Source organism: Carassius gibelio, chromosome B14, assembly GCF_023724105.1.
Source record: "Carassius gibelio isolate Cgi1373 ecotype wild population from Czech Republic chromosome B14, carGib1.2-hapl.c, whole genome shotgun sequence".
NCBI classification, from domain to species: domain Eukaryota; kingdom Metazoa; phylum Chordata; class Actinopteri; order Cypriniformes; family Cyprinidae; genus Carassius; species Carassius gibelio.
The window spans coordinates 1,579,442-1,593,666 of record NC_068409.1 but is presented as its reverse complement, the minus strand read 5'-3'; the positions used below and the strand labels follow the sequence as shown (position 1 = coordinate 1,593,666).

The 14,225-nt window shown below is 37.0% G+C and overlaps 1 long non-coding RNA gene across 1 annotated transcript; it reads left to right on the top strand.

Moving 5' to 3' along the window:
• Nucleotides 1-1,832: 1,832 nt before the first annotated feature.
• LOC127971123 (uncharacterized) lies at nt 1,833-3,032 on the top strand. The gene is made up of 3 exons (XR_008156750.1): nt 1,833-1,893; nt 2,409-2,536; nt 2,653-3,032. It is a non-coding gene; the product is annotated as an uncharacterized LOC127971123 (long non-coding RNA).
• The last annotated feature ends 11,193 nt before the right edge of the window (nt 3,033-14,225 follow it).

Here is a 14,225-nt window from a genome sequence, read left to right as displayed (position 1 = left end):
AACATTAGTAACTGTAACTGTAGTTTTACTATGATATATTAATAATCAATACAACAATACAATAATCACCAAACCAGCTATGTTTGTATCACTGTAATGTTAGTGTTTTTATGTGCTTTTATATGACAGAAATCACAGTAATCATGTGTTCTGTACCATGCTTTTAATACCTTTTAATGTGAACCCCCCCCCAAAAAAAAAATCAAATTAAAAATAAATAATAAAACATGCATTTTTCCATCTTGCAGTTCATTCATATCAGTTTATATATATATATATATATATATATATATATATATATATATATATATATATATATATATATATATATATATATATTTATTTATTATATCTAAACATTTTGCTCACAGATCATTATTAACATTCTGTATATAATTCAATTTTATTTTCTCTCCCCTTTTTTATTATTTTTATTTTTAGCTGAAAAGACGTAAAGGCAGTCAGCCCAGTGGTGTTTCTGGAGAGGGTTTCCTTCAGAAATGGAGAAGACAGAAAGCTGCGGAGGCAGATATTTGCAGCAGTTAGTCTGTGATAGTTTGTCTCTTTTATCAAAAATTCCTGCTGTTATAATTTGTACAGCATTTGTTGTTTCTTAAACTGTTGCACTGTCCAAATACCCACACTTGCCATCTTTTCACTTGACCACTTGATTACTTATTTGACGTCTTTCCTGTATTTGGCCTAGTGTTCAAGTGAGCATGATGACCACAAGTGTGTGTCGAACTTTTCATGACCTGATGACTGTGTTTCCCAATCCTGATCCTGGAGAACCCCAGCATTGCACGGTTTTGGCGTCTCTCTTATCTGCCTTGGAGTCTTCACTGATGAGCTGATGAGTTGAATCAGGTGTGTTTGATCAGGGAGACATCTCAAATGTGCAGTGTTGGGGGTTCTCCAGGACCAGGATTGGGAGCCACTGCCTTATGGGACACTTATGTGTTTAAAGAGATTTTTAATATCTAATTATCAATATTTCACATACTGTACATTGGACAGCTTTCCATGACCTTTTGTGAGACCTCGGCAAAAAGTCTGACGATTTATTCCAAAACATGATGCATGATGGGATACACTAAGCTTTGTATAGCGCTCCGGAGCAGTATTGGAGAGGTTTAGTGTGTGTTTAGGACGCTGTGCTTTGGCATTATTAAGACCGGGGACAGTCTCGTTCACACACTGTCACGTACACACACTCTCAAGTGGCCAAGACTGCAAGTGTGGGTATCTGGACAGGGTCAAAGTCTTAAAAATGATCCCTAAACACAGTCGCACATCACAGTCTTACTAATCCAGTTTAACACTTGTATGATATTGTACAAGCCCCAGGACGGTCTCATCTGACACTATCAAAAGAATTCATATGACTATAGCTTGCTATTAATTACTTGCTTTCAATAATGGATGCATTTAACATTTAATTATACAGCATCTTTACAGAGGTGTAATGTACAAGTTGCACGTAATTAATAATATTTCCTTCCTTCTGTCTTACAGGATTTTTTCCAGATAATGCTGTTCTTCTTTTTCAGGTCTAAAATATCAAGCTCAACAGCTCACTCAAGAGCCAACCCTCACAAACCTTCCTAAAAACTAAAAGAACTATTACTGAGTCTCAGCGAATCTTGCCATGATCAGCTCTTCCCAGGTACATTTGTTTAGAATATTTTTTTAATCAACATTTACTCATCAAATGCTCTGGTCTGAATCTTACTTTAAATTAACTTAATTATGTTTAATGAGCAATATTAATTGCACACAGAGTAAGTAGAGATTTTCTTGTTTGACAGAAGAGAAGGAAGACCAAGGAAATGATTTGCTCAGGATGAGGAATGAAGATGGCCATCTTGAGCCCAAACAAACAGAAGTCCTCTGGTATGTGTGTGTTGAAGCAATGATGTGTTATACAACATTTTATGATGATCTCTCACAAAATTGGTCATGTCAGCCTTGATTTCGTTTTATACTATTACAATTACAGCATGTTAGCATAGTGTGACTGGACATTTTTAATATTATGTTTTTAAAAACACACCACCTGTTTTAAAAGTAGACAAGTATCACGAAATTGGTTTAGTTGATATAAACACCAATTGACATTATTTCATTGTTTTGTAAATGTTATGTTATAAATTGTGAATTGATAATTGATTGGTTTGAAGCCAGGCCTTACACTGCACAGACTAAAACACATTTGTGAGAGAAGTCAGGAACTTTGGAGAAAGATTCTAGAGGAAAAAAAAACACATTTACTGCAACAATAGATGAATTCTAGAGTCTCTGAGAACTACACATGCTAATGCAGTCTAATGAGCAAGACCTTTGCCTCTGTAACTTTTTCTTAATTCTTGCAGAATGACATTATTATTGCAGTATTTTTATTGGTACAGATGATCTCTTCAGCCAAACGAGGGGTTTTGACCAAGTGATGCTCTTGAAAGGAGTGAAAGAAGAGGATGTGGTAAATTGTCTTCAGAGAAAAAGCTTCTCAAAAGGTCTTAAAACAGCTTGAAGAATGGTAAGTGTACAGTACTACAAGGGTCATAGTTGGTCACCCTGCTAAAATCACACAGAACATAAGCTGCGCTCTCTGTCCATTAAACAACTTGATCTGGATTGTGTGTTTCACTTCAGGTCTGGGATGTTAGGACTGAGAGATCCTCTGGCTGAGAACAAGCTACACCACATCAGTGCTGGACATCAACCACAAACTGTTTCCAGACACGAGAGAAGAAGATCACGATGGGGAGATGAAACCAGTTTAGATGTGATGATGGGAATCATTACTTTCTGGAACAGTATCACATGTCTTATATGTATCACATGATCTGTATCACAGTTGACTGGATGGGACTGTGTGACTTTTAAGGACATTTCATCACTCATCTGTGTGAACTGATTTATATATGAGGTTAATGTATCTTTGATGATAATTATTTTCATTGAATCTTATTTGTCTTGATGCTACTTTATCAACTTTATAGTCTATGCTTCAATAAAATGAAAATGGTGAATATTGTGTTCTGAAGATTCTTGGTAAATACATCATTTTACTAGGTAGGCTCATATGTGTTTATTTTAGACTTGGAAAAACGACATATTAATTATTGGGATTATTTTTTTATTTAAGACATAAACATTTTTGATCGGATTAATAACATCTGGGACATCAGTACACCACAAAGTATTTTTTTATATTTTAGTAACAAATATGCACATTTTTTGTGAAATACAGGGAGTTACAAGATTAATTATTCTGCATTACAAGATGGTGCCATGGGCTTTATTGTTACAAGCACTTGACGGATAACTGAGAATGTAGCAGGAATGATCAATGTGGATCTTGTACTGCATTAAAACCAAGAGCAGGCACATTACTGATGTCCAGCACCTGAGGAGCAAGATACGGGGGTGAGGAGGACATTTTTACACTGATTTCGGCTAATTAGTTATATATAATGCTAATATATATATATATATATATATATATATATATATATATATATATATATATATATATATATATATATATATATATATATATATATATATATAAATTAATATTCTTAGCACTGCATGAATTTGTCCTTGTGTAATAGTGAAGTATCACAATGTGTATACATTGTCCTTGATTACTGCTTTACAGTGGGGAATAGATAATGGCAAGTTGTTGCAGGTTCATCCATTATATTTCTTGCCATTTACTTCAAAAATCAAAGAAATAATCTATTATTTTCATTATTAAATCATTTCTTTATAATTTTTCCATGTTTCATCAGATGGCCTCACAATGTCCTGTCAAAAGGTATAATAGCCATGATGAATAGAATAGAAAACAGAGGACTGTGAAAACTGTCAGATATAAATGTGACTCAGCTCAGTTTGTTGTTCATGATGAGGAGAATACATATATGTAGGTTTTACTGCCCTGCTACCCCCAGGGGCCCAGTAGCACCCCCCGGAAGAGCCCAAAACTGTACATTTCAAATGGCTGTAAATCAGAGTCCAATTAACATATCAAAGAGAAAATGGGCAGGATTATTACTTATGCTATGCTGATAAAATAATGTTGAGCTCAGTTTTCAGAAATAAATGGAAAGCTGACATAAAGGCATTTTAAATATTGCTCACTGTAAAATACCACATTTCAGCCTGCCTCTCAAATATATCACAGATGTTTGCACAATAAACATATTTAGATATCCAGTTTACCTTAAAATAAATAATTTATTTAGTTTCGTTAATAAAAAGTTTTAAACTACATTACCCACAAGCCTCCGTCGTTCTATCTATAGAAAGGCAACACTAGGGGGCTGTTTTTTGTAGTTCATTGAAGTTATGCTTAGGGTTAGGATTAGGATCTCGCTAAAGATGTCATTTTTCTCAAGATAGCAACACTTCATTGTTGACTTAATATATTACTAATGTGATGATAGGAGCAAAACATACTTTTTAACATGATGCGCTGTTTAATATGGGTTAAAAGATAGTCCAACCACAGACTGTCCTGAAAAGTCATAGCCAATGACATCAAAGCTGAGCAGCAGCGACACACTTCCTTATCCATGTATGACAGATGTCTTTCGTTTTTCGGCTGAAGGGATAGATTCGGTTAACAATAGATTAAGCTTGCTACTTATAAGATACTGTTTTATTAACGTCTTCACCTTCCTCCGTTGTTCAGCTTGACAAAAATTGGGCAATATTGATGTGCACATGCCCAGCAGTCGCAGTTGTATCCAACAGATAGATTCCTCTCATTAAATATAAGACACATTTTTAAGATTTGTATATTTTTTTTTTTGACCAAAGACAAATATATTTACTAATCAAATGACGTGCTTCTAAAATTTACATTGTATATTACATTGTGTTTTAAAGTTAAAATTGTTCACATTTGTGTTTCTGTGATTTACCATTCTCTACCATTTGAACCCTAGGAATAAAAACAGAAATTATAAATGAATGAATGAATGAATGAACAAATAAATACATAAAGCATAATAAACATGCATATTTTTGTAAGGATCTTCCATTATTTATTGATATGTCAAACTCATTTAAAGACAACATGCCCAAATTACTACACTGCATCCTCTGTCACCAAGCTCGTTTTTGCCACCATAAAGAATAAAAAGGCAGTTATGTTGTAAACATTAACTATTTTCAGTATGCAAATGAAAATGCTTTTATTAAAAAACAAAACAGTAAATACAGTATGTCTTTCAGAGAACACTGGAAAAAGATCAATTTTATTAAAAAAATTAAATTGACCAAAATGTTATTCAACACAATCTAAATGTTTCAAACTCACAAAAAAACACCATGAAGACATGCATGTCAAGTGTGCAATATCATCTATAAAACTCAATCAGCACAGCATCAAATAAACACTGATTGTCTGAACAATGGAAGACAGAGAAAGTGTTCAGGAAAACAAACACCTGCTAGCTTTGACATAACATCATGAATTCACTTCATGACTGGAGCTAGGGGATGACTGTGTATGAATATCTCCTTTACTAAAACTCTTAATTAAAGTCTAAAAAGTTCACTGTATGAAGCTTGAAAAAGAGAACAAAATGCTTTATCAATACGAAAAATACTATTTTTTACTATTGTTTTCATCACTGGTTCTGTAATGTATTCATTATGAGCTTATAAATAAAACAAAGTTACATCTTCTGCAAAAATCAAACCACTGCAAAGTCTAATCACTGATCTAGGGACCATATCTGTGTGTGTGGGGGATAAAGAGTTAACGAGGTGAGTCCTTGTGCATGATGGAGAATTACAGCGTTATCCTCAAACAATCCTGTAAAACAGAAATATTACATTACAGTCAACTTATACATTACACTGTGTTTTGTTTAGACCATAAAAGCAGCCTCTGTAAAGATGCAGTATAATTAAATGTTAAATGAATCCATTATTGAAAGCAAGTAATTAATAACAAGCTATAGTCATATGAATTCTTTTGATAGTGTCAGATGAGACCGTCCTGGGGCTTGTACAATATCATACAAGTGTTAAACTGGATTATTAAGACTGTGATGTGTTTAGTACAGTATGTGAAATATTGATAATTAGATATTAAAAATCTCTTTAAACACATAAGTGTCCCATAAGGCAGTGGCTCCCAATCCTGGTCCTGGAGAACCCCCAACACTGCACATTTGAGATGTCTCCCTGATCAAACACACCTGATTCAACTCATCAGCTCATCAGTGAAGACTCCAAGGCAGATAAGAGAGACGCCAAAACCGTGCAATGCTGGGGTTCTCCAGGTTCAGGATTGGGAAACACAGTCATCAGGTCATGAAAAGTTTGACACACACTTGTGGTCATCATGCTCACTCGAACACTAGGCCAAATACAGGAAAGACGTCAAATAAGTAATCAAGTGGTCAAGTGAAAAGATGGCAAGTGTGGGTATTTGGACAGTGCAACAGTTTAAGAAACAACAAATGCTGTACAAATTATAACAGCAGGAATTTTTGATAAAAGAGACAAACTATCACAGACTAACTGCTGCAAATATCTGCCTCCGCAGCTTTCTGTCTTCTCCATTTCTGAAGGAATCCCTCTCCAGAAACACCACTGGGCTGACTGCCTTTACGTCTTTTCAGCTAAAAATAAAAATAATAAAAAAGGGGAGAGAAAATAAAATTGAATTATATACAGAATGTTAATAATGATCTGTGAGCAAAATATTTAGATATAATAAATATATATATATAAAAATAAATATATATATTATATATATATATATATATATATATATATATATATATATATATATATATATATATATATATATATATATAAACTGATATGAATGAACTGCAAGATGGAAAAATACATGTTTTATTATTTATTTTTAATTTGATGTTTTTTTTTTTGGGTACACATTAAAAGGTATTAAAAGCATGGTACAGAACACATGATTACTGTGATTTCTGTCATATAAAAGCACATAAAAACACTAACATTACAGTGATACAAACATAGCTGGTTTGGTGATTATTGTATTGTTGTATTGATTATTAATATATCATAGTAAAACTACAGTTACAGTTACTAATGTCCCATTTACTGTGTTTTAACTTCACATTTCATTTATTACTATTGTGTCGTGATTACCATGATTTTACTACAAATACAACTTACATCATTGATCCTGAAATTAATAATAATATAAAACTGATCGAAGGTCTATGGCACGTCAGGTGACAGATAGAGTTTAATCACACTAATTAGCAGCTGTGTTCATTTATTTAAACGCAATGCAACTCAAAGACAGCCGCGGATGACCGACATAATACAGCGATTAAACATATGGCACTAATCTGATTAATAAAGAAGACAGAATACATTTGATAAAAGGCATTAAAAGAACGTATATACGACTACTCACCCAAACTGTGGAACTGATAGCAAGTATCGCGCGATGTGTGCTGAATGAGACTTATTGAACGTGATTTCATAGCGATAAACATCTCATGTCCTCGTGTCGAATTCTGACGCCAAAAGTTTCCCACTGAAAGCAATGAAGGTCGTAGTGCTTCGATAGTCGACGCCGAGAGGCACATTTGGCGTCATAAAAGTGACGCTAGGGGCGCTTGACCATGCTTCGGTTTTTGACGCCTTTGGAGTGAGAATGGGTTGGAGTTTGCTTGAATTCCTACAAACTGTAACATTTGTGTAATGACTTGCATAATGAATACCTTCTGAAGTGTATAATTTATGTGACACTAGAAAAATTAGCAGCAGCTTTCAAACTGGCTACTTTGATTGGTCAGACATGGATAAATATGCATACATGTAGCCCCACCCCAAACTCGCACCATTGTTTGAGACTATAAATGGCTCAGATTTAGTCAGTGTATAGTAATGCACCCTGCATCCTATGTGCATACTATCTATTCTAAATATTATGTGAGGTTTATATGCCTAAATTCCCAGATTAAGTAATCTTCCCAGTGTATTTATGAAGTTTGGATTTGTGCACACTTCAGTATTGTCTACAAACAATCTCTTAGGATAATAATTCAGTTCAGAACTAACACTACAAATAGGAATATAAATAATAGAACATAGACATGCTGCTGCTGCTGCACATATAACACAGATGAACAGATCTATGTATATGGGTGGAGTTAGGGGAGGTGGAGGGTTTCTGATAGCTCACTGCAAGACTTGCTTACAACAAACAGAGAACCAAAATAATAATAATAATTCAAGTAATTAAAGTTAAGCAGCATGCTCAGTGGATACAGAATCAGCAGAGGCCAATCAACTTGTGCCATTGTGATGATGTCATTGTTTGTTAGATGCATTAAGAACAGCCTGCACCATTAAGCATTTCATGATTGAACTAGATATTTTGTCTACCTTCTATTTAATCTGCAACCACACTGTGGACTTTAAAAAAGATACAAGTAGCAAAACAGATCAACTTGGCAATGAACTAACATGCATTGTAATCTGTCACATATTTTTACAGTCTCAGATATTAAGTAAGGATGATAGGAACTTTTTTTAACTAAAAACTTCAGCTTTCAAAGAATAGAAATGATTGAGACCAGTGATGATGATGATGATGATGATGATTTTAGCCTGGCCTTGATTCAGAGAGAAGCATCTGCTTACGTCTTATATTCCAGAACTTCCTCACCAGTAACAGCTAATTATAAATAATAAAACAGTCGTATAAATGATTGCCTTTTGAGTTATTAGTGGTTTTCCAGCCGAATGTGGGTCACATTCATTTGAATGCACTCACCGGCTCAGCTTTGGCTGCCGAACACTCATTAGGAAAGAGTTGAGGGGAACGATAGTTCAGACGCATGAGATGATCTCCAGGCAAACGTAGAGCAGACTGTTCTCAAAAGACTACTTCAGCTTCATAACCTGTTGGGTATTTAAACAATTTTCTTTTTTTTTCTTTTTTTCACTGTGAACTTAAGCTTACTATCGGTTTCATCATATGTTGTGTAACCGTACCCTAAAATCCTAAAATGGATGTTGTGTGTTACAAGGTCTTTTGGCATATATGTTGTTTTGGAGTTAAAATGTGTAAACACGCATACAACAATTAATTATATATATATATATATATATATATATATATATATATATATATATATATATATATATATATATATATATATATATATAATAACATAAATATACAATGCTGAAAATAAAATACATAAAAGGAATAATATGTGAAAGTGAACATGACTGTGATTCCCTTTCTGTTGGTCACTCTCAACATCACTTGAGATGACCGGGCGAATTGGGATCTCGCTTAAGGCGGGCATACAATGTGCGATTTCTGTGTGATTTTGGCAAGGTACCAACTCACAGTGTATGAGTAGATTGCATGCGATGTAAAGCCAAAACTCATGATTTTTATGCACTCACTGTATGGTCCGATCATTGAGTTGCAATTTGACTGCTCACACTATACATGGGGAATCAACTGAATCAACACGTAGGATCCCTCAGAACCCAGATTTTTGTGGCTGTTTCAGAATAAACATGCTTTTCCGGGATCAGCGTACTGCTTTGGTGATATGCACAATTCTGTGTGCTGATACGTCAAAAAATAAAATGTTTCTGATGAAAATCGCACAGTGTATGCCCGGCCTTAGAGAGACCGCTCTACTTTGAGTGTAAACTAAATTAGCCAATGCACATTGGCATGCAATCAGTGCATCCAGCTGCAGCTGATCACAGCTTGAGTACAAGTAGGCAGCAGATGCAGTTGATATTCAGCTTTTCGCTTCAGAGCCGAGTGGTTTCATTGTTCTGCTCCCAACCTGACTGCTACTAGTGTTTCTAAATGACGACTCAGCATGCTCTTCTCTGTGCTGGTAGTATGGCTTTTCTGTGGGAGTGGTTCCTTCCTTTGTCAAGTGGATTGCACACATCAGACTGCACTACCCTCTCATTTTGTTGCAAGTTGCCATCTCCCCTTTGCACTTCTGCACACTAAGATAGTATAATCTCTAAAAGAGCATTCACAGGTATGTCATTATATAGATGTATCTCAAAGATGCCCTTCCACCTGTGTGGTTCTGGATGCGTCCGTTACCTGGCACCAGGTGATGGTCACGATCGCTGCCTCTTGTGTGTAGGAATTAAGCATGCTGAGGTGGCTTCCGTTGATGAGTAATGGATGAGCCTTCTCTGGCTATGTCTGGCCGACATGCGCGAGAACGCCCCAGTGTCTCAGACCAGCCTTTTCAGCGACACAGTGTCCATCAGGCACATCCTGCCCCGGCGTATAACTGCTGCCTTGACCCTGCCACTGCTTCACTTTACCTTGGGTGAAAGCAACATATGCTCTTGTCTTGCATGCAGAGATCTCAGTCCTGCTGGTGAAGGATGTGATAGAACCATCCCCTCCAGCAGATATGAGAATGGGTTTTACAGCCCTTACTTCATAGTACCCAAGAAAGTAGTGGGTTGAGACCATTCTTGAAACTGCGTGTCTAGAAATTTTCAAAATGCTCAAAAAGAAGCCCATTTGCAGGTCCATCTGTCCCCAAGATTGCTTTGCATCTTGGCATGGACGCACTGTCACAAAACTTCACCACAGGAACTTCACAAACATGTGTTTTTCCCTGTGATCCTTCTTGCACATTTGGCAAACTCATGGAGGACGAGGAGCAGGTCCTGTTAGTAGACCAGGTTCCCAGGACTAATGCTATTCGTGACAGCCCTTTGGTCAATTCCTCTGAGGAATAGTGGAAGTGGAACCTGTTTGTCAAATGGTGTTCTTCTCACTTATAAGACCTCAGAATATGCCTGCTCAGAGTTGTGCTGTCTTTCTGCAGCAAGGGCTGGAGTGAAGGCTGTCTCCATCCACCTTTAAAGTCTATGTCGTTGTGATCGATGCTAACCATGACCCCGTAGAAGGGAAATTGCTGGGGGAGCATGAACTGATCATCAAGTTCCTTAGAGTGGTGAGAAGGCTAAATCCTCCACAGGCACTCACTTGATGAATCTGTGAGAATTCTGGTGGTAAAGATGGGTTCCATATGTAGAGACCTAAGTGGATTTCAGAGCCTGTGTATAACCTCAGAGCCTGTGTTTCCCCAGCAGACTTCTGCCATTTCCAAGAGGGTTACAATCACCTCCAATCTTCCATATGCACATGGAATATTCCATAACAGCAGTAGCTGGTCCTCTTGTGGTAAGCCCTGGCCTGCACCAAAAAAATAGGGGTGCAGGAGGCACCCACAGGATACTAGAAGGGGCAGTATCTGTGGCTTTTGGGTAGGGATCCCAATTAGTCAGTCATCCGACATGACATTGAAAGTGACCGACTGAAAGAGAACTTGAGGTCTACACAAAGAACCCGAGACCCGGGACCTAACCCGGGATCCGTATGGTGTTTGGGGTTATATTTTAAATGATCAGCCGGGCCCGGGTCGGAACCCAATCTATTAGTTTGGTTCCCGGGTCTGTTTAATATTGTGTGGGGTTAGAGTTAGCAATTTATCAACTTTTTAATAGAGATTTGCTGTGGAATATGTGCCGATTGTGTCCAGTCAGGTCTATGTCTTCCCGACCGAGTTTGGGTCCAGCTTTCAAATAGCTGATGGTCCGCGACGGTTCCGACAGTACATTTTTGACATTTCTCGGTTCTGCGTGGGCCCGGATCCAACTTTCAAAATAATAGATGGGTCAGGAGCAGTTCAGTATAGCACATTTCCGGGTCACTGGCTCAGCTCCTTAGCAAAAACCTAATTAAAACCTAATTATACTCATACTGTGATCAGTAGCAGGTGGATGCAACAATCGTATACCAATGTGCATTGGCTCATTTAGTTTACACTCAAAATAGATCGGTCTCTCTAAGTGAGATCTCAATTTGTCGGTCATCCGACGTGACGCCTCCGTTCCCTCCTTCAGAGAACGAGGGTTAACTTACGTAACCGATAAGTTACCCAGTGTGAGAATAATTTTTAAAGTCAGTGATTTTTGATTCCCTAGGTCATACAGAGTACAGAAAAAAATATATATATTCACCACCAAAGTTCAGACATAATAATTGTTATTATCATTTGTTTTTATTTTATATTAAAGATGGAATCAATTATATATATGTAAGTCGTGGCCAAACGTTTTGAGAATTTCATAAATATTGGAAATTGGAAAAGTTGCTGCTTAAGTTTTTATAATAGCAATTTGCATATACTCCAGAATGTTATGAAGAGTGATCAGATGAATTGCATAGTCCTTCTTTGCCATGAAAATTAACTTAATCCCCCCCAAAAAAGCCTTTCCACTGCATTTCATTGCAGTCATTAAAGGACCTTCTGAGATCATTTCAGTAATCGTCTTGTTAACTCAGGTGAGAATATTGACAAGCACAAGGCTGGAGATCATTATGTCAGGCTGATTGGGTTAGAATGGCAGGCTTGACATGTTAAAAGGAGGCTGATGCTTGAAATCATTGTTCTTCCTTTGTTAACCATGGTGACCTGCAAAGAAACGCGTGCAGCCATCATTGCGTTGCATAAAAATGGCTTCACAGGCAAGGATATTGTGGCTACTAAGATTGCACCTAAATCAACAATTTATAGGATCATCAAGAACTTCAACGAAAGAGGTTCAATTATTGTAAAGAAGGCTTCAGGGCATTCAAGAAAGTCCAGCAAGCGCCAGGATCATCTCCTAAAGAGGATTCAGCTGCGGGATCGGAGTGCCACCAGTGCAGAGATTGCTCAGGAATGGCAGCAGGCAGGTGTGAGCGCATCTGCACGCACAGTGAGGCAAAGACTTTTGGTAGATGGCCTGGTGTCAAGAAGGGCAGCAAAGAAGCCACTTCTCTCCAAATAAAACATCAGGGACAGATTGATCTTCTGCAGAGAGTATAGTGAATGGACTGCTGAGGACTGGGGTAAAGTCAAATTCTCAGATGAAGCCTCTTTCCGATTGTTTGGGGCATCTGGAAGAAGTCTTGTCCGGAGAAGAAAAGGTGAGCGCTACCATCAGTCCTATGTCATGCCAACAGTAAAGAATCCTGACACCATTCATGTGTGGGGTTGCTTCTCATGCAACCAAGGGAGTGGGCTCACTCACAATTCTGCCTAAAAACACAGCCATGAATAAAGAATGGTACCAAAACACCCTCCAACAGCAACTTCTTCCAACAATTTAACAACAGTTTGGTGAAGAAAAATGCATTATCCAGCATGATGGAGCACCGTGCCATAAGGCAAAAGTGATAACTAAGTGGCTCGGGGACCAGGATGTTGACATTTTGGGTCCATGGCCTGGAACCTCCCCAGATATTAATCCCATTGAGAACTTGTGGTCAATCCTCAAGGGTCGGGAGGACAAACAAAAACCCACTAATTGTGACAACCTCCAAGAAGTTATTATGAAAGAAAGGGTTGCTTTCAGTAAGGATTTGGCCCAGAAGTTGATTGAGAGCATGGCCAGTCGAATTGCAGAGGTCCTGAAAAAGAAGGGCCAACACTGCAAATACTGACTCTTTGCATAAATGTCATGTAATTGTCGATAAAAGCCTTTGAACCATATGAAGTGCTTGTAATTATATTTCAGTACATCACAGAAACAACTGAAACAAAGATCTAAAAGCAGTTTAGCAGAAAACTTTTTGAAAACTAACATTTATGTAATTCTCAAAACATTTGGCCATGACTATATATATATATATATATATATGTGTGTGTGTGTGTGTATGTATATGTATATATATATATTGTATTCTAAGATGATTCTCAAAACTTAGTGAATGTCATTAAAATTGTGTCATGCCACCCAACTCACTTCACAAAGCCAAGCAAATCAAACTCACAGAGCAGAGGAGGGAACATTGACTGCTTATCTCCATACCCTCACTCTGACCTTTTCCCCTGTCTGTGGCATCTGACAGATCTCTCATATCAAATGTTTCACTAAAGGTTGCCATTATTTTGGGTTGCCAGTCATCATTCAACAGAATGCAAATGTCGTGTGCTTTAATTGATAAAGTAAATCTGAAAATGGAACAATGATGGTTACTGGTTGCCAAGTTCAGTTTTTGCTTGAATTAGTAAAAAGGAGAAACAAAAATATGGGTTTTGCTTAGCATATAAATCTCAATTAAATCACTCAATTCACTTTCAATGCAGTTGAAAGAAAAATAAGTGATCAATATTATCTCTTTATGTGTGGAATCT